The 19,912-nt window shown below is 36.7% G+C and overlaps 1 protein-coding gene across 2 annotated transcripts in view; it reads right to left on the bottom strand.

Moving 5' to 3' along the window:
• The window catches only part of LOC150086611 (uncharacterized), a 180,182-nt gene that overhangs the window by 71,997 nt on the left and 88,273 nt on the right, over nucleotides 1–19,912 (bottom strand). The gene's annotated exons all lie outside the window — the stretch shown is intronic.

Raw genomic sequence — 19,912 nt, 5'->3', positions numbered from 1 at the left:
ATAATAAATAGCACAACTAAATATCTAATAAAAAGCACAAATCAATATCTAATAAATAAATAGCTAATAATTAAATAAATAGCAAATAAAAGAAATTTAGCTTTTTAAAGGTTAATGTGGGCTGTTCATGATTTCAGGCAAAACAACAATAAATAAATAAATAAATAGCTAATAAATACCACAAATAAATAAATAATAAATAGCAAAATTAATAAATAATAAAGAGCAAAATAAACGAATAATAAATAGCGCAAATAAATAAATAGCATAAATAAATATCTAATAAATAAATAGGTCATAATTAAATAAATAGCAAATAAAAGAAATTTAGCTTTTTAAAGGTTAATGTGGGCTGTTTATATGATTTCAGCTGAAACAATAAATAAATAGCCAATAAATAAATAAATAATAAATAGCAAAATAAATAAATAATAAATAGCAAAATAAATGAATAATATATAGCACAAATAAATAGCTAAAATAGTACATAAAAGAAATTGACTTTTTTTAAAAGTATCAAGTTAAAAAAAAAAAAAAAACACTTTGCTTGTTATGTCACATGAAAAACGCCCATAAAATATCTGGTTCCGGTTCGAATCCAGGCCTTTTCCAGCCAGTACGGTGAGGACAACCACTGTACAGTACTATCCATACGGACCGGTTCAAATTAAAGCTATAGTGGTGAGAAATTGTAGAGGGCGCTGAAGGTCATTCGACCGTCTTGAGCCGCCCAAAAAAATTCTCTCTATTGTATTATAGCCACAGCCACAGAATGCTTCATCCAAAACTGCACTGACAACTCTACTACACTACATCCCAGAAAAAGAAATTTAATCGTGGGTGATAGTTGAACGTTGATTGATTTAAATATATTTAAAACCATAGAATATGGGATTTACTTTGTTTATTTATTGCTGTTATAATTGCAAAAAAAAAAAAAGAATATTGGTTTAGTTTAATTAAAAATAAAGTTAACTATATTTGAAATTATATTTTATATTTCGATTAAATTATCTTTACAAAAAAAGAATACTTTAAAAGAACGCAATCGTTCCAACTTCAAAAATAACCAAATTGACTTCAAAGCTTGATTGCGCATTGATATTGAAAGTGTCTATTCTGATTCAAACTTCTTTACCAAGCGGTCTTAGTTATATTGAGCTGAATGCGAATTTAATTAAAAGTATATTATTTTATTTCATTTATTTTTATTAATAACAAGATACACAACAGGTAACCATTAACAGTGTATCTGAGATCAGAACAATAAACATAATAACAATAATATGAAATTCAAGAGGAAGATAAACATTGATATAGATTCAAACATTAAAATCATACGTACAAAAGAGGATTGCGTTAAGTTAAGTTACCGGTAAAACAAGTAATAATTAATCAGTCAGAGAATAGAAAAATAATAAAACAAATAATAATAATAATAAACTACAATAATTAGATGAGAGCTAGTCATTTTTCATTTGAAGAGAAGAGGCAAACTTGTGGATGGAGTTCATCAGTGACTGGGAGTTGTCAAAGAAGTCAATGAGAGAGTCATTTGCTGATTTTGTTCAGTGGACTGAACTTCATAAAGTCCGTAGTGGCAATAAACATAATAAGGTTCCTAACTTGTCTACAAGGAGCACTCAAGTTTATTTTACTAAGTATATCAGATGCTTCATAAGTTCCAGTGGTTACTTTGGCTAGAAGGGTGGTCAGCAATAACTCTTCTAGTGCACAGAGGCCTCAGATGAAAGTAATCACACAGCGAGTCATAATACACTGAGTGATAGAATAGAGGATTAAAATTTTTTTGGACTGTTTCAGTTTTGTTAATTAAAGTTTTCGTGGGAGGATTCCAGATGGGTGAGCTGAATTCAAGGATTGGGAGAACTATAGTTTTATCAAGGATGACAGCATATCTGTAGTTTTTGAACTTGTAGGTGTTCCGTTTGATAAATCTCAGTGTTTTGAATGCTTTGCTGGTGATTTTAAGCACATGGGCATCAAATTTAGCACTGCTGGAGAAGAGAATCCCCAAGTCGTTAACTTTGTCACACCTTTCGATGATCACAGAGTTAATAGTGTACTCCATATTTATTAGTTGTGGAGATCTGCAGGATGAGAAAGAGATTACTTTGCACTTCGAGGGGTTAGTAGACAAGCCATTCAGAGATAGCCACAGAGAGAATTTATTGAGAGCACATTGAAGCTGTTGAGAATCCGTTGTCTCCTTCACTGCTGAGCAGATCTTAAGATCATCTGCATAGAGAGCAACTTGAACATTGGAGGTGTAGATGAAAGAAGGAAGATCATTTACGAAAACAAGGAAGAGAAAAGGACCTAAGGAGAAGCCTTGTGGTACTCCACTATGGTATAAAACAGCAGTCCGAGTTCACTTGATTGATGATAACGCTCAAGGAACGAAGAGTTTAGCCAGACTGTTTTGCAAGGATATGGGCCTGTAATCAGTTACATCATTTTTATCACCTTTTTTGAAAATAGGAAATATATTGACCTGCTTAAAGTGCTTACGATACTTCCCCAGCCTGAGAGACAAGTTGAAGGTCCGCAGTATGAGGGGTTTTAAGGTAGTGACAGTCATTTTCCAAAATAAGCCTGGAATGTCATCTGGACCTTTAGTATAGTCATTTCTCATGGTTTTTAATGCCGAGTTTAAATCTTCATCAGTGATAAAGAGGTTAATGAGGATATCATCTTTAACAGGTGTGAAGTCAGGAAATGAGGCAGGTCTCAATGTATCATTTGTTTGAATTCTGGAGAAATGTTTGGCAAACTCTTGAGCAATATTGAAATCGTCCGATAAGAGAATTCCATCTGCGTTACGGAGTTGAAACTTTCTACTGGTTATATTCTTATGCTTCATGTAATTCCAGAATGGTTTGATATCTCTGTGAGTAAACAGACTATCCTGAACTGATCATTAAATAAAAATTAATTACGATTTTAGGTGTGTGGGTTAGCCAACTACGTTTTCCTACAATGCATCAATTTTCTATTTGTGGATAAATTAGATATATTATTGTTGGATTGGTTGGATTGGATAATTGTGGATATATTTGTGCAAATAAATCCTTATTTGCACCAATGGTAGGCTGAAAGTATGGCGTGAACCTCACAAAGCTATGCATCCAGGCTGTCTCTTATCCTCCATTCAAGCTGATGGTATGGGGTATATTCTAGTGGTGGATATTTTATCCAGATTGAGATGGATTCTTTCAAGACAACGCAACTATCCACGGTGTAACTATCTGAGTGGTTCGAGGAACATTCCCAAGATTTCCAACGTCTACTCCTGCCCCCTAATTCTCCAGATCTGAATCTAAGGTTGAGCATGTCTTGGATATGTTGGAAAGTGCAGTTCGTTCGACTTCGCAGTTCTCTACCGACTACAATACACTAGATGAGAAATATCCTGATGGAAGAATGGTCACATCCAGACTTCATCAAACACCTAGTGGATCCATACCACCAAGTGTACGGGCTGTAATCCGGACAAAAGGTGGCCTTACTACATATTGAATATGGATTTCTAATTTTTTGGCCAGTGAGTGTTTAATTTGTAAGGTACTATGAAGGTGGTCTGGTAAACTTTTAAAGCTAAGACGAAGAATCTCTAGCTATTAATGCAATTTAAGTTTTGAATGGATATTTTTATAATTGGTCCTTTACAGAGAGGAGAGCGGTATCAGGGGAAAAAAGGAACTAAAAGAAAAAGAATACAGGTGGGATTAATGTAAATTTAAAATAGACAAAAAAAAAATCTTACCATCTTTAAGAGCAATGAAAAGATGCATTTTCTGGACTTCACATTCACTCTTAGATGTTTTAAGAAATGAGTTTTCCAAAGAGACGATGAAAGAGTTTACCAAGATAACAAAAGTGATGCCTTGGAGCATCGAAGTGGATACGATGATGATACATACTGTAGAATAGCTCCTTAAAGAAGGTCCACCAAGAAAGTAAACATATTTAAGGAGGAAAAAAATCAGCCGACGTGCTGTTCTTAGCATATAGGATAAGAAAAAAAAAAAAATAGATCTTAATAACACTAAAGTTGAAGGTAGGTACGTGATATCGAAGTAATGTGTACGTCCCTGGAATTAAACGTAGCGCTTTGGAGATTGCTTTTGAAGTTATGTAGTTCCAAAATCGATTCTAGGAGAAAGATCAATACAGATGAAGTTTATAAATAAAAAAAAAAAAAAAAAGGATGGAGGCTGCTGTGAAAACTGCAAATATTCGCAATACTCAAAATGTAATAGCAGAGAATGTTTTATTAGGTAATAATATCTAACCCCTGTACATCAACGAAGTTTAACAACCATTTTGAAATTACTAAAACCGAGCACCTTAAAATTTGCACGCTTAACTGTGACATATATGGACGTAAACGATTAGCAAGTCAAGAGCTGATAGGCGCGTAGAATAATGCATCTGTTACAGCCCTAAAGCAGGAATCTGAAGAGAAAATAAAGCGGTGAGCGAATGCTCATTTAATAGTATGCAGTGCCACCAGTTAGATGAAGGACTTTGAAAAAGGTTGGGTTATTTGGTTGTCAGAAGCTTGATTTTGTGATAATTTCTTGTTTTCAGTTTTGGAAACCCTAAACCTGCAAAGAGGCATATTATTTCACTGGTTTAGCGGTTTCCTTCCTTCTCTGTCATTGTTTTTCACATTAACATGACAAAATAAATTACGTATGCAGTTCAGGTTGAAATAAAGTTATTGTATCCCCCCCCTCTGTGACTCTACTGGAAGCTGGCCAGACAATATGCCACTTGATCAGAGTTCCCCATCTACTACAGGATTAACAAAGCAGGAACAAACCAACAGATGCCTGTTAGGTAAATGACCTCGGCTATATAGAAGTAAATAACCTATAATAATCTTCCTCCCCCCCTCATCCCAAAGAACATATGATTGGCAAATGTTTTTCACAAATAGAGTAGAGGTGATTTTATCTTTGTTATGTTTTTTAATGAAAGAGAGACAGAAAGAAGTCTGCGATTAGGATTTTTGAGATAAAATCAACAATATTTTAATACTAATTAGAAAATATCCAGAAGTGACTTAGAACAGGGTCCAGGGCCGGTCCCAGGTTAGGGGTTAAAGGGACTATAACGCCCCAGCTTGTAAACAAGTGTGATTTCAACTGCTACCTCTTAATTACAGCTTAATGATTCCACAGAGCACTTTTTCATTAATCTCTAATCTCCACCCCCCTCCCCAATCATTTAAAAAAAGGAGGACTGCCCTCTAAATTCCCATAACACTTTTTTTTTTTGGATTTATTCGCCAATAAAAACTTATTTTATATTATAATACTTTCTACAGAACTTAAAACAAAACATACGCTAACTTTTGACGTATTGTGTATATCTGAAAAAAAAAAAAAAAAGCTCAAATTATAATTTTAAAATTTTCAACGCTTTTAATTATTTTTAAGTCTATTTTGTGATTTAAAATATCATAAAATAGACTTATCATTAAAATTCACCGCTTACTAATTTATTCTTTTCTTATTTGAACCCCCCGGAAGTGTAAAAAAGGAAACATCACGATAGCCGGCCCTAACTCGCTGCAAGTTCTGTTGCCATGACTGGGAAATCAAACAGAGATTTTTTCTTGGCACCGTGCCAAAACTATCTCCTCTGTAAGCACACATGCTCTATTAGGTTCTCTGTCACTTAGTTGCAGTAGAGCTCCTTTCAAGATCTCATTCACAAAGATCTGGGCACGTGCAAAACAAGAACGCAACATCTGTAAGGCAGTTTCGCCTTATGCGACACTTCCTCTGTAAGAGTTTATCGATGTGGGGATGAGGTGGGGTAGGGTGAGGTGGGGGAAGGCAAGATAGAAGTACTACTGTACATCTTTTCGTCTCTCCTTTAGCTGCTCCTGCATTAGTTTTAGATTTTAAAGAGACAAAATTGAAAATGTCTTTCGGCTATTTATCTTCAAATTATCCTTCGATTACTGCAATATTTCTCTTTGATTTCTTTCATTTGGGCCAGCTGCTCGATAATAAAATAAAATTCAAACAAGATGAAATGCCCAAAGAGGAGGATTTATACCATCAAAATAAAATTATTCTTTTTATATACACCGATGAACCAAAACATTATGACCACTGAGTCGTAATGCAAATCGAAGCAACTGCAGGTGAACTATAGCGCGTGCGCGGGTCGGGACACTGCATAAAAAAACAGTTGGTGCTGAGCTCCATTAATCAGGGTTCTTAAGATGGGAAAGGCAGAGGACTTAAGCGAGTTTGACAAAGGCCAAATTGTAATGGCCAACCGACTGGGTCAGAGCATATCCGAAACGGCACGGCTGGTGGGCTGCTCATGGTCAGCCGTGGTTAGTACCTACCGAGAGTGGTCCGAGGAGGGGAAACCCACGAACCGCCAGCGAGGTGATGGACGACCAAAGCTCATCGATGCTCGAGGTGAGCGAAGGCTCTTCCGGATGGTACGTGGCAACAGAAGGGCGACTGTGGTGCAACTCGCCGATAAGCGGCATTATCTGCGTCGTTTACCTGGGGGAAGTGATGGCACCTGGATGCACCATCGGACGAAAACCAGCCGGTGAAGTGGTGTCATGCTTTGGGCGATGTTCTGCTGGGATACCCTGGGTCTAGTCATCCATATGCCGGGCACTCTGACGTCTACCACCTACCTAAACATCATTGCTGACCAGCTACACCCTTTCATGGCAACGGTCTTCCTCTCTGGCAGTGCCATCTTTCAGTAGGATAATGCGCCATACCACACCACCCGGATTATTCGAGACTGGTTCGCGAATTCTCCAGACATCAATCCCATCGAGCATCTGTGGTGTGTGTTGGAACAGCAACCTCCATCTGTGGCATCTCAACCACGGACCTTACAGGAGTTAAAGGATCTGCTGGTTACGTGTTGGTACCAGATACCACAAGACATTTAGAAATCTTGTAGCGTCCATGCCTCGCAGAGTACGAGCTGTTTTGGCTGCACGTGGACGACCAACATCATAATAGGTAGGTGGTCTTAATACTTTGGCTCATCGGTATATATATATATAATTATTATAAACATTAGATAACGTAAGAAATTTTAATAATGGTTTGAATTTTTAAAAGAACTTTTATGTTATAATAACAGTTTTAACCACCCTCTTAATTGCAATGAAATATTCCAGTTCAAACGGTATTAAAGTAGATTCATTCAACTGCCCTTACACTCTAACAATTTATCCGATTCTCCCCTCTATATTTTGAAAATTAAACAGATTAATGTCACTTCATTAATGAATCCAGCTTTAAGGATTAATCAATCATTAATAAATCCAGCTTTAAGGATAAATCACTAATGATATAGCCTCCAATGATTGGAGGCTATATCATGCCATGAGGTATGTTCTGTTGGCACGAACTGGATTCGCTCATACCATCAGAATGTCGTGTTACCTGCAACGAATATCTTTCTGTTGTATTGGACAAACTTCACCCTGCAGCAGTGCTTCATTTTTATCTAAATTTGGATGGATTCTTTCAAGACGACAACTCAACTATCTAGCGTTCAAAAATTGTATCTTAATGAATCGAGGAACATTCCGCGGATTTACAGCATCCATCCTGGCAGATGCTGCAATTCTACAGATCTGAATACAACTGAGAATGTTTGAAAGACAGTTCAGCTTCGCAGTTCTTTACTGACCACAATACCGCTGACAAATATCCTGATGGAAGAATGTTGAAATCGAACTAAACCATACCATAACGTATAACTCGGGCAAAAGATGGAGCTACATATAGGTTTCTAATTTTTTGGCCAATGAGTATAAAAGAAGCTTAGTGCCTGTATTGATTATTGACAAACACCTGAGGGCATGAACGCATTTCCACAATAAGCAGAGAGATTGGGACTCCTCGATAGGAGAGTTCGTGATTAGAATAACAATTCTAATTACATAGAAGGATAATTAGACATTATCTGTAGTTATTATCTTTCTAGTGTCTGCCATTGCTACCAGTATATTTGACAACGCATTGTATGAAATCTCTACGCTGGAATATTGAGGATTCAACACTCAAACAGGAAGCCAATTAAACGAGTACCTACAGGCATTCCTCAAAGCTATGCAGAAAGAACAGAACTCCATGAAGTCTACTGCTCTCACACGACACCAAAATATCCTCATTTCCTTTGATGGTATCATTTCCGGAAGTTGTACCATCTTTGGAATCGGAAGTTATAATCACACGTGACTGGTAGAGGGAACCACACCTCAGTGAACTAATCCACAGAAAATATTACTTTCTTAAAGAAATCATATCATCAGACCCTAAAATTATCTTTATTAACTTATTTGGTGTATATTTAAAATGTCTAATATTTTTCTACAGATAATATAAAAAATGTTTTATATACAAGAACGAGGTATTTTATAAGATAAATTTAAAGAAGATGAAAGTATTTTAGGTAAGTTAAGATTGCTTTATAGTTCCTGTTCATAAGCTACTTTATAACAGATAGGAGTGCTCCAAGGATCTTCCTTGTGCTCTTTATTTTTTATTATTCTCATAAACAAATTAAACAGCCAAATAAGAAAAATAAAAAACATAATAACGAATTAAACAAAGGAGTAATCATGCCAAATAACATGGAATAAGGGGGCAGGGGTAAGGAGCACCCCACTGCTGAAGGTATTTAAATTGGCCAATAATCACAAGACTCTCATTGCGCATGCGCAGAATAAATCATTTTTTGCGGTTTATCATTCTACATATTATCACTCTCCAACACTCCTTAGAGTGTTGGAGAGTGATAATTCTCCCAGGCAAGGAGAACCAAAGAAAATAGTTACTGAACTATGCATCAAAATCAGTTGGCGAGCCAGAAAATTAATTTGATTTATTGAAGGTGTATTTTATTGTGATTATAATCCATTAAACAGGTAGATGATTGAGTAATTGAGGTTAATGATTATTGGTTAATTATTGAAGATTGTTTAATTGAGGTTGATTAATATTGAAGGTTTAAGTGAAGTGAATTATTATTAATTGATTAATGGCAGTTGATTATTATTGATTAATAAATTGTAATTGATTATTGATGATTGCTTAATTGTGGTTAATAAGTATTAAGTGAAAAATTGTAGTTGATTATTGATGATTGCTTGCTTAATTGGTGTTAACAAGTATTAAGTGATAAATTGTAGTTGATTATTGATGATTGCTTAATGGTGGTTGATTAGTATTGATTATATAAATTGAAGTTGATTAGTGTTTATTGTTTAATTGGTTAGTCAAAGTAGATTATTGTTTAATTGGAATAATCAATAAGATTACAACCTCGTTATACGTCCGCTGTGGAATACGTCCAAATTGGTATACGTCCTGTTTGGACTCGAAAAATTTTGTTTGGTGTACGACCTTTGTTTGGAATACGACTCGCGTGCGTCAAAATGAGTCACGACACCGCGCGCTACCCTTGTTTACCTCTCTCAAGACAAAGCCACGACTCAGATGCCAGATTTACCCTTCTCCAAAAACCGAATAAAGCCGACCGAGGACCTATGCGAGCTTACGTCCTCGATCGACTGAATTCGGTTTTTGGAGAGGGGGTAAGATCTGGCATGTCACCCACGACTGCCCACGAGCGTCAGTATTAATATTAGTATTAGTAATGGCCGCATGGTGCAAGAAGGCCCATGGCTTATGCACCAGCCAAAAAAAAAAAAAAAAAAATCCCAACAAAACAATGATAAAAACAAAAAAATAAATAAATAATAATAATTAATAAAAAAAAGGAAATTAAAGCTATCATCCTATGCGCTTCCCTGACCCGAAGGTTCCATCCAGATGTCCTTTGAATTTCCCCAAACTGTCAGCCTCTACCACCCATGAAGGCAACTTATTCCAGTAATTTATAACTCTCTGGCTAAAATAAAACTTCCTGCAGTCCAATCTAAACATTTCCCCCCCGTAACTTGAATTTATGTCCTCTAGTTCTACCATCATTTATAATCTTGAAAATTTCGTCCTCATTCATTTTACTGATGCCTCTCAGAGCCAGGGCGCCTCCGTAGCCAGGTGGGAAGGAGCAGCAGTGCGTAGCACACGCTTCTTGATTAGACCGGGGTTCGAGCCTGTCACCACCAAATACGGAGGATGCGGAAAGGTTAGGGAATGACCAACACATATCCCCGAGCAATATGGCCTTAGTTGCTAATGCTCCAAAAAACAACAACAACAACAACCTCTCAGAGCCTTTAACACCTCAATCAAATCTCCTCTAAGGTGTCTAGTTTCCAAACTCTGCAACCCACGTATTCGAAGTCTTTCATCATAAGGACGCCCTTTTGCCGATCTCACTAGGCGAGTTACCGTCTTTGCACCCTTTAAAGAAGCTCGATGTCTTTCTTTAGGTGCGGTCTCCATACTTGAACACAGTATTCCAAGTGTGGTCTAACATAAGCCTTATATAATTATATAATGGGATTATCACGTCCCTATCTCTACTTGCAAAAGTTCGATAGATCATCGATAGGACACCATGGGCCTTCCTTGCAACCTGTTTACAATGCTCAGATAATTTCATGTCTGACCGTATCGTAACACCCAAGTCCCTTTCCTCCAGTACTGGGTTTAGTTGAACTCCACCAAGTGAATAAGTTATTTTGGGATTACTGTTTCCCAGGTGTAATACCTTACACTTTGTTGGATTAAAGCACAGCTGCCATTTTTCTGACCGTTCTTGAAGTCTATCTAGGTCTCACTGAAGAAGCTCTGCTTGACAGTGATCATTAACTTCTCTACCAATTTTGACATCATCTGCAAATTTAGACATAACGCCCTCTATCCCTTCATCGATGTCGTTAATGAAAATTAAAAACAACAGTGGTCCTAATACTGATCCTTGGGGAACCCCACTTCATACATCAACCCAATCTAAGGAATAGCCATTTATCACAACCTTCTGCTCCTGCCCTGAAGCCATCCTTCTATTCATCTAAGGATTTTCCCAGTGATTCCAACCTGTTGCAGCTTATAAAGCAACCGCTCATGTGAGACTGAGTCAAAAGCTTTGCTGAATTCTAAATAAATTGTTTAAATAATTGCGTACAAGCAGATAATGGAAACCTCAAAGAAGAGTGATACAAAGAAGAGTGATATATGGAAACGATAGAAGATTTCCATAGGAAGTTCGTAGAAGTTAAATAAATCATTTCTTTCTAGGTATCATTCTACTCCTTATAAACAACATCCTATTAGAAAAGGATAGGTGTTTTAATAAATTTACATTCTTAAAAAATAATTCTTAAAACTTTTAATTATTTTAGGATTAGCTCATATTAAATTTAAAAAATGTAATTTTTGTATAGAAATTAACTATATAAATTCAATAATAGTCGAATATATTGGTAATTTATTTTTTAGTATTTGACATTCTGTTTTAAGGGTCTTTGGCCAAAAAATATTGGATTAAAAAATAAATATTTGTGAATTATACAATTTGGGTGCACGAATTAGACAATTTGGATTACAAATATGTAAACATTTTCGTTCTATTAAATAAATTCCTGTTAGCTCACACGGATCTTCATCAGTCTAATAAAACAACCAAAAAGATGCTGGAGTTTAATTCCAAGCATTTTTCATCTCCTTTTGCAAGCAATAGTAAATGAATGTAGTAAAAAATATAAACCGACTAAGCCCGTTATTATATATTTCCCCATTAAAATTATTTATAACTCCTGTTTAATATTAGCCATGTAATCCAAAGCATTAATAGTTCCTGTTCACTAACCGCGCATGCGTGCCTCTTTTTTTAACAATATTTCTAACCGGAAACCATTAAACATCTAACTTCACATGCGCCACACTGTTAGGAATTCTTTAATAAGATTTCTATTTTGGTCATTAACCAGCTGCTCCTTTTCTTGTAGATAGAAGCAACTGTAAGACCTATTCTTACATATATTTTATGAATTGATAATTTACTAATTTTGAAAAATACCTAATGTTTTTATCAGACAAACACTCAGCAGATTTGCTTACGCTTGTACATTCAAAAGGATTAGCATAACAGCAGGAGGGGCGCTGACCGAACGGTAAACACAATGGGAAGGCCAGTTTGATGCACTCCGTGTGTACAAGAAAGAGGTGTGGCAAACTTACAGTAACAGGGGGACAAAAGAACGTCCACACCCCCAAAAATGGTTTCGGACTCAATCCAAAGGGAAGACCCAGATCAGCGAGCTCACCGTGTTCGAGCGGTAAACAAAGTCCAAACAGGCCGACACGGGAGGCACTCAATAATTTCACAGGCGGTGTCTTGGAAGGAAGCGTGACGGAAGAGGTAAGTGGTAGCGAGCATCCCAAAAGATAGTTCTTGATGATGTAGTGCCCGGATGCTCTCATCACAAAGAAGGGAGTTTGACCTACCAGAATCTGGTTAAAAACAATGGAATAAGTAGAGAACGAATGAAATTAGAGATGAAGATGGAAGATAGCAATTGATTGGACGAAAAATAAGGGAGAGTTGGAAACAAAAAGGTGATGCAGAGAGCCCGAAGAGAGCCGTGCCGAAGAGTCAGAGTCCCGTAACTTGAGAGGGAAGGATCCGGAGGAGAATCCCGGGGAGTCGCTTGAGAGTGGCTGAAAGAAATTCTGGGAGTGTGGGAAACGCATATAGAAAGTTCCGGAAAGATGATAGTATAGTGGGAAAAGAAAATAGCAAAGGCGGAATGATCTGAGTAAGGAAGGTCGTCCGAGTTACCCTTGGAGGGCTAAACACAATAGTCCTGGAAAAAGATCCTGTGTGCGGTTGGAACGTCTGAAGTCCAGCTCAGGCCACACCTAGCAAGTCTGCGGTGACCAAGCCAGAGAGGAAATAGGAAGAAACAAAAGGAAAAGAAACTCATCCAGGTAGTAGAAAAGGAAAGCTAGTAAGTTTATGTAGAATAATTATTAACGGAAACCGTGTTAGAAATAAATAAACGAAAGAAAAATTAATGGACAGGACATTTTGTAAAGAACTGAAAACAGAGGAACAGAATATATTGTAAGTGATAGGAAGTAGAGTCAATAACTTGGGAGAAAGAGAGAAAGAAAGTGTGTGTGTGTTACTCATCTGTGATTAGAAGTATCTGAGAAACAAGGAAAGTTGTTAAGCCTGAAAAGGCTCAGATGATTGTGTTAACCTCAAATGATTGTATTGGTTAGTTATTAGCATTCTGTATAGCAGATGAGGAAGTTACAATTATGGTTAGAAGAACAAAGATGAGTGTAGACATCATAACATGTATAGTAATAGTTGATTGTTGTAAAATTTCGATATTATGAATTATAAAGTGTGTGTAAATATCTTGTGTAAAAAAAAAATCATTCTATCCCCACCCCCACAATTAGCGAGTTCCAGCCAGAATTTTTCTCACAGTTGGTGATAGCTTCCCGAAATCGGATAGCAAAGATAGTTCACCCAACAGTGGCTTATGCAGCCTGGAAAATTTGGCCTTACAGTGTTGGAGAGTGATAATTCTCCCAGGCAAGGAGAACCAAAGAAAATAGTTACTGAACTATGCATCAAAATCAGTTGGCGAGCCAGAAAATTAATTTGATTTATTGAAGGTGTATTTTATTGTGATTATAATCCATTAAACAGGTAGATGATTGAGTAATTGAGGTTAATGATTATTGGTTGATTAATTGTGGTTAATTATTGAAGATTGTTTAATTGAGGTTGATTAATATTGAAGGTTTAAGTGAAGTGAATTATTATTAATTGATTAATGGTAGTTGATTATTATTGATTAATAAATTGTAATTGATTATTGAGGATTGCTTAATTGTGGTTAATAAGTATTAAGTGAAAAATTGTAGTTGATTATTGATGATTGCTTGCTTAATTGGTGTTAACAAGTATTGAGTGATAAATTGTAATTGAATATTGAGGATTGCTTAATTGTGGTTAATAAGTATTAAGTGATAAATTGTAGTTGATTATTGATGATTGCTTAATGGTGGTTGATTAGTATTGATTATATAAATTGAAGTTGATTAGTGTTGATTGTTTAATTGGTTAGTCAAAGTAGATTATTGTTTAATTGGAATAATCAATAAGATTACAGTGGTACCTCGGTATACGTCCGCTTTGGAATACGTCCAACTTGGTATACGTCCTGTTTGGACTCGAAACATTTTGTTTGGTATACGACCTTTGTTTGGAATACGACTCGCGTGCGTCAAAATGAGTCACGACACCGCGCGCTACCCTTGTTTACCTCTCTCAAGACAAAGCCACGACTCATGCCAGAACTTACCCCTCTCCAAAAACCGAATAAAAGCCGAACAAGGACGGACGCTAGCAAAGTACGCACGCTCGTCCTCACTCGGCTTTCCGAATAAAACCGACCGAGGACGTAAGCGAGCTTACGTCCTCGATCGACTGAATTCGGTTTTTGGAGAGGGGGTAAGATCTGGCATGCCAACCACGACTGCCCACGAGCGTCAGTATTAATATTAGTATTAGTAATGGCCGCATGGTGCAAGAAAGCCCATGGCTTATGCACCAGCCAAAAAAAAAAAAAAAAAAAAAAAAAAAAATCCCAACAAAACAATGATAAAAACAAAAAAAAAAATAAATAATAATAATTAATAAAAAAAAGGAAATTAAAGCTATCATCCTATGCGCTTCCCTGACCCGAAGGTTCCATCCAGATGTCCTTTGAATTTCCCCAAACTGTCAGCCTCTACCACCCATGAAGGCAACTTATTCCAGTAATTTATAACTCACTGGCTAAAATAAAACTTCCTGCAGTCCAATCTAAACATTTCCCCCCGTAACTTGAATTTATGTCCCCTAGTTCTAGCATCATTTATAATCTTGAAAATTTTGTCCTCATTCATTTTACTGATGCCTCTCAGAGCCAGGGTGCCTCCGTAGCCAGGTGGAAAGGAGCAGCAGTGCGTAGCACACGCTTCTTGATCAGACCCGGGTTCGAGCCTGTCACCACCAAATACGGAGGATGCGGGAAGGTCAGGGAATGACCAACGCATATCCCCGAGCAATATGGCCTTAGTTGCTAATGCTCCAAAAAAAAAAAACAACAACAACAACAACCTCTCAGAGCCCTAAACACCTCAATCAATCAAATCTCCTCTAAGGTGTCTAGTTTCCAAACTCTGCAACCCACATATTCGAAGTCTTTCTTCATAAGGACGCCCTTTTACCGATCTCACCAGGCGAGTTACTCGTCTTTGCACCCTTTCAAGAAGCTCGATGTCTTTCTTTAGGTGCGGTCTCGATACTTGAACACAGTATTCCAAGTGTGGTCTAACGTAAGCCTTATATAATGGGATTATCACGTCCCTATGTCTACTTGCAAAAGTTCGATTGATCATCCATAGGACACCATGGGCCTTCCCTGCAACCTGTTTACAATGCTCGGAGAATTTCACGTCTGACCGTATCGTAACACCCAAGTCCCTTTTCCTCCAGTACTGGGTTTAGTTGAACTCCACCAAGTGAATAAGTTATTTTGGGATTACTGTTTCCCAGGTGTAATACCTTACACTTTGTTGGATTAAAGCACAGCTGCCATTTTTCTGACCATTCTTGAAGTCTATCTAGGTCTCTCTGAAGAAGCTCAGCTTGACAGTGATCATTAACTACTCTACCAATTTTAACATCATCTGCAAATTTAGACATCACGCCCTCTATCCCTTCATCGATGTCGTTTATGAAAATTAAAAACAACAGTGTTCCTAATACTGATCCTTGGGGAACCCCACTTCTTACATCAACCCAATCTGAGGAATAGCCATTTATTGCAACCTTCTGCTTCCTGCCCTGAAGCTATCCTTCTATCCATCTAAGGATTTTCCCAGTGATTCCAACCTGTTCCAGCTTATAAAGCAACCGCTCATGTGGGACTGAGTGAAAAGCTTTGCTGAAATCTAAATAAACAAAGTCGAAATTATTCCCTACATCCAGCTCGTGAGTGACCCTTCCGAAATAGCGAACCAGATTTGCTAAACATGATTTTCCCTTTACAAAACCATGCTGAGTATCCTTGAGAATTTCAATTCGATCCAAATGATCCTGAATTCCACCCTTGATCATTGCCTCCATGATTTTCCTTACCACTGAAGTCAGACTGACAGGTCGATAATTTCCAACTTCACTTTTAGAGCCACCCTTATGTATGGAAGATACATTTGCACTTTTCCAATCCAAGGGAATCTTCCCAGAATCCAGCGATGGTAGAAACAGTACAACAGTTTCTACCAATTCAGTGAACAGCCCGCGCTATAACTCTCTGAACTTTCACGTGATTGTGTTTTTTCGCGTAAATGTTTTGTAAATTCCTTAACCATGAGTTCTAAGAAAGTTAATGAGAAGAGCCAAGGAACGAAGAAAATGGGGCAGAATCACCACGGAGGTGAAAAAAGAGTTTGTTGATAAGTATGAAGGTGGCATGCGTATCCGGGACTTGGCTGCTTCATACCGTATGCCGAGAACCACGGTATCTACGATTGTGAAAAACAAAGACGTTATTAAATCTGCTAGCGTTGCGAAGGGGGTGAAATCGATTACAAAACAAAGATCAGGGACATTGTATAATATGCCAATAACAATAGGATTTTTTTTTCATGAGAACGAATTAATTATTTTCCCTTTATTTCTTATGGGAAAAATTCGTTTGGTATACGTCCAAGGTTCTGGAACGGATTAAGGACGTATACCGAGGTACCACTGTACATATTTTGGAAGATATATATTGTAACAATGCTTCTAAGATCACAGATGGCAACTAGCGAGAGAGATGAACGGGAGAAGGAGAGTTCTGTTGAATTAGGCGTGCACTCGAGTGTAGGAAATAAATTTAAAATCAGCAAATACCTGAAACCATTTAAGGGTGAGCCCACTGAAAGGGTAGACGTATTCTTAGGGAAACTAGAAATTGTTCAGCAAAATGAGAACCTAGGGGACTTAGAGATTGTGGCGTTAGCAGAATATAAGTTAGAAGGTGAAGCCCTACTTAAATATCAGCGAGCTACACGAGTTACTGACGTAGACACACTTAGGCAATTCGGGGAAATTTTGATAAAATTGTTCTGTAAATTTTTCTATTGGATTAGAAGAAGAAGAAAGTTCTGTAAGAATCATACATTTATGGAATGCATAAATTGTTTAAATAATTGCACACAAGCAGATATGGACCCAATACAAGAAAAATCAGAACCAGCAGCAGAACCAGCAGAAGTAAACAATTTCCACAGAAAGTTCGTAGAAGTTAAATCATTTTTTTTGCTGGTTATCATTCTACTCATTATAAACAACATCCTATTAGAAAAAGATAGGTGTTTTAATAAATTTACATTTTTAAAAAATAATTCTTAAAACTTTTAATTACTTTAAGATTATCCCATAGTAAATTTAAAATTGTAATTTCGTTTATAGAAATTAACTATATAAATTCAATAATAGTTGAATATATTGGTAATTTATTTTTTAGTATTTGACATTCTGTTTTAAGGGTCTTTGGCCAAAAAATATTGGATTAAAAAATAAATATTTGTGAATTATACAATTTGGGTGCACGAATTAGACAATTTGGATTACAAATATGTAAACATTTTCGTTCTATTAAATAAATTCCTGTTAGCTCACACGGATCTTCATCAGTCTAATAAAACAACCAAAACGAAGCTGGAGTTTAATTCCAATCTTTTTTCATCTCCTTTTGCAAGCAATAATAAATGAATGTAGTAAAAAATATAAACCGACTAAGCCCGTTATTATATATTTCCCCATTAAAATTATTTATAACTCCTGTTTAATATTAGCCATGTAATCCAAAGCATTAATAGTTCCTGTTCACTAACCGCGCATGCGTGCCTCTTTTTTTAACAATATTTCTAACCGGAAACCATTAAACATCTAACTGCGCATGCGCCACACTGTTAGGAATTCTTTAATAATATTTCTATTTTGGTCATTAACCAGCTGCTCCTTTTCTTGTAGATGGAAGCAACTGTAAGACCTATTCTTACATATAATTTATGAATTGATAATTTACTAATTTTGAAAAATACCTAATGTTTTTATCAGACAAACACTCAGCAGATTTGCTTACGCTTGTACATTCAAAAGGATTAGCATAACAGCAGGAGGGGTGCTGACCGAACGGTAAACACAATTGATTAGACGAAAAATAAGGGAGAGTTGGAAACAAAAAGGTGATGCAGAGAGCCCGAAGAGTCAGAGTCCCAAAACCTGAGAGGCAAGGATCCGGAGGAGAATCCTGGGGAGGCGCTTGAGAGTGGCTGAAGGAAATTCTGGGAGTGTGGGAAACGCATATAGAAAGTTCCGGAAAGATGATAGTATAGTGGGAAAAGAAAATAGCAAAGGCGGAATGATCTGAGTAAGGAAGGTCGTCCGAGTTACCCTTGGAGGGCTAAACACAATAGTCCTGGAAAAAGATTCTGTGTGCGGTTGGAACGTCTGAAGTCGAGCTGAGGGCACACCTAGCGAGCCTGCGGTGACCAAGCCAGAGAGGAAATAGGAAGAAACAAAAGGAAAAGAAACTCATCCAGGTAGTAGAAAAGGAAAGCAAGTAAGTATAGGTAGAATAATTATTAACGGAAACGGTGTTAGAAATAAATAAACGAAAGAAAAAGTAATGGACAGGACATTTTGTAAAGAACTGAAACCAGAGGAACAGAATATATTGTAAGTGATAGGAAGTAGAGTCAATAACTTGGGAGAAAGAGAGAAACAAAGTGTGTGTGTGTTACTCATCTGTGATTAGAAGTATCTGAGAAACAAGGAAAGTTGTTAAGCCTGAAAAGGCTCAAATGATTGTGTTAACCTCAAATGATTGTATTGGTTAGTTATTAGCATTCTGTATAGCAGATGAGGAAGTTATAATTATGGTTAGAAGAACAAAGATGTGTAGACATCATAACATGTATAGTAATAGTTGATTGTTGTAAAATTTCGATATTATGAATTATAAAGTGTGTGTAAATATCTTGTGTAAAAAAAACAATCATTCTATTCCCCCCCACAATTGGCGAATTCCAGCCAGAATCTTTCTCACAATTGGTGATAGCTTCCCGAAATCGGATAGCAAAGATAGTTCACCCAACAGTGGCTTATGCAGCCTGGAAAATTTGGCCTTACAGTGTTGGAGAGTGATAATTCTCCCAGGCAAGGAGAACCAAAGAAAATAGTTACTGAACTATGCATCAAAATCAGTTGGCGAGCCAGAAAATTAATTTGATTTATTGAAGGTGTATTTTATTGTGATTATAATCCATTAAACAGGTAGATGATTGAGTAATTGAGGTTAATGATTATTGGTTGATTAATTGTGGTTAATTATTGAAGATTGTTTAATTGAGTTTGATTAATATTGAAGGTTTAAGTGAAGTGAATTATTATTAATTTGATTAATGGTAGTTGATTATTATTGATTAATAAATTGTAATTGATTATTGATGATTGCTTAATTGTGGTTGATTAGTATTGATTATATAAATTGAAGTTGATTAGTGTTGATTGTTTAATTGGTTAGTCAAAGTAGATTATTGTTTAATTGGAATAATCAATAAGATTACAGTGGTACCTCGGTATACGTCCGCTTTGGAATACGTCCTGTTGACTCGCGTGCGTCAAAATGAGTCACGACACTGCGCGCTAGCCTTGTTTACCTCTCTCAAGACAAAGCCACGACTCAGATGCCAGATCTTACCTCCTCTCCAAAAACCGAATAAAAGCCGAACAAGGACGGACGCTAGCAAAGTAAGCACGCTCGTCCTCACTCGGCTTTCCGAATGAAATCGACCGAGGACGTATGCGAGCTTACGTCCTCGATCGACTGAATTCGGTTTTTGGA

Source organism: Mastigoproctus giganteus, chromosome 4 (assembly GCF_048544385.1).
Source record: "Mastigoproctus giganteus isolate SK-2022 chromosome 4, ASM4854438v1, whole genome shotgun sequence".
Classification (NCBI taxonomy): domain Eukaryota; kingdom Metazoa; phylum Arthropoda; class Arachnida; order Uropygi; family Thelyphonidae; genus Mastigoproctus; species Mastigoproctus giganteus.
This window is presented reverse-complemented; position numbering and strand designations above follow the sequence as displayed.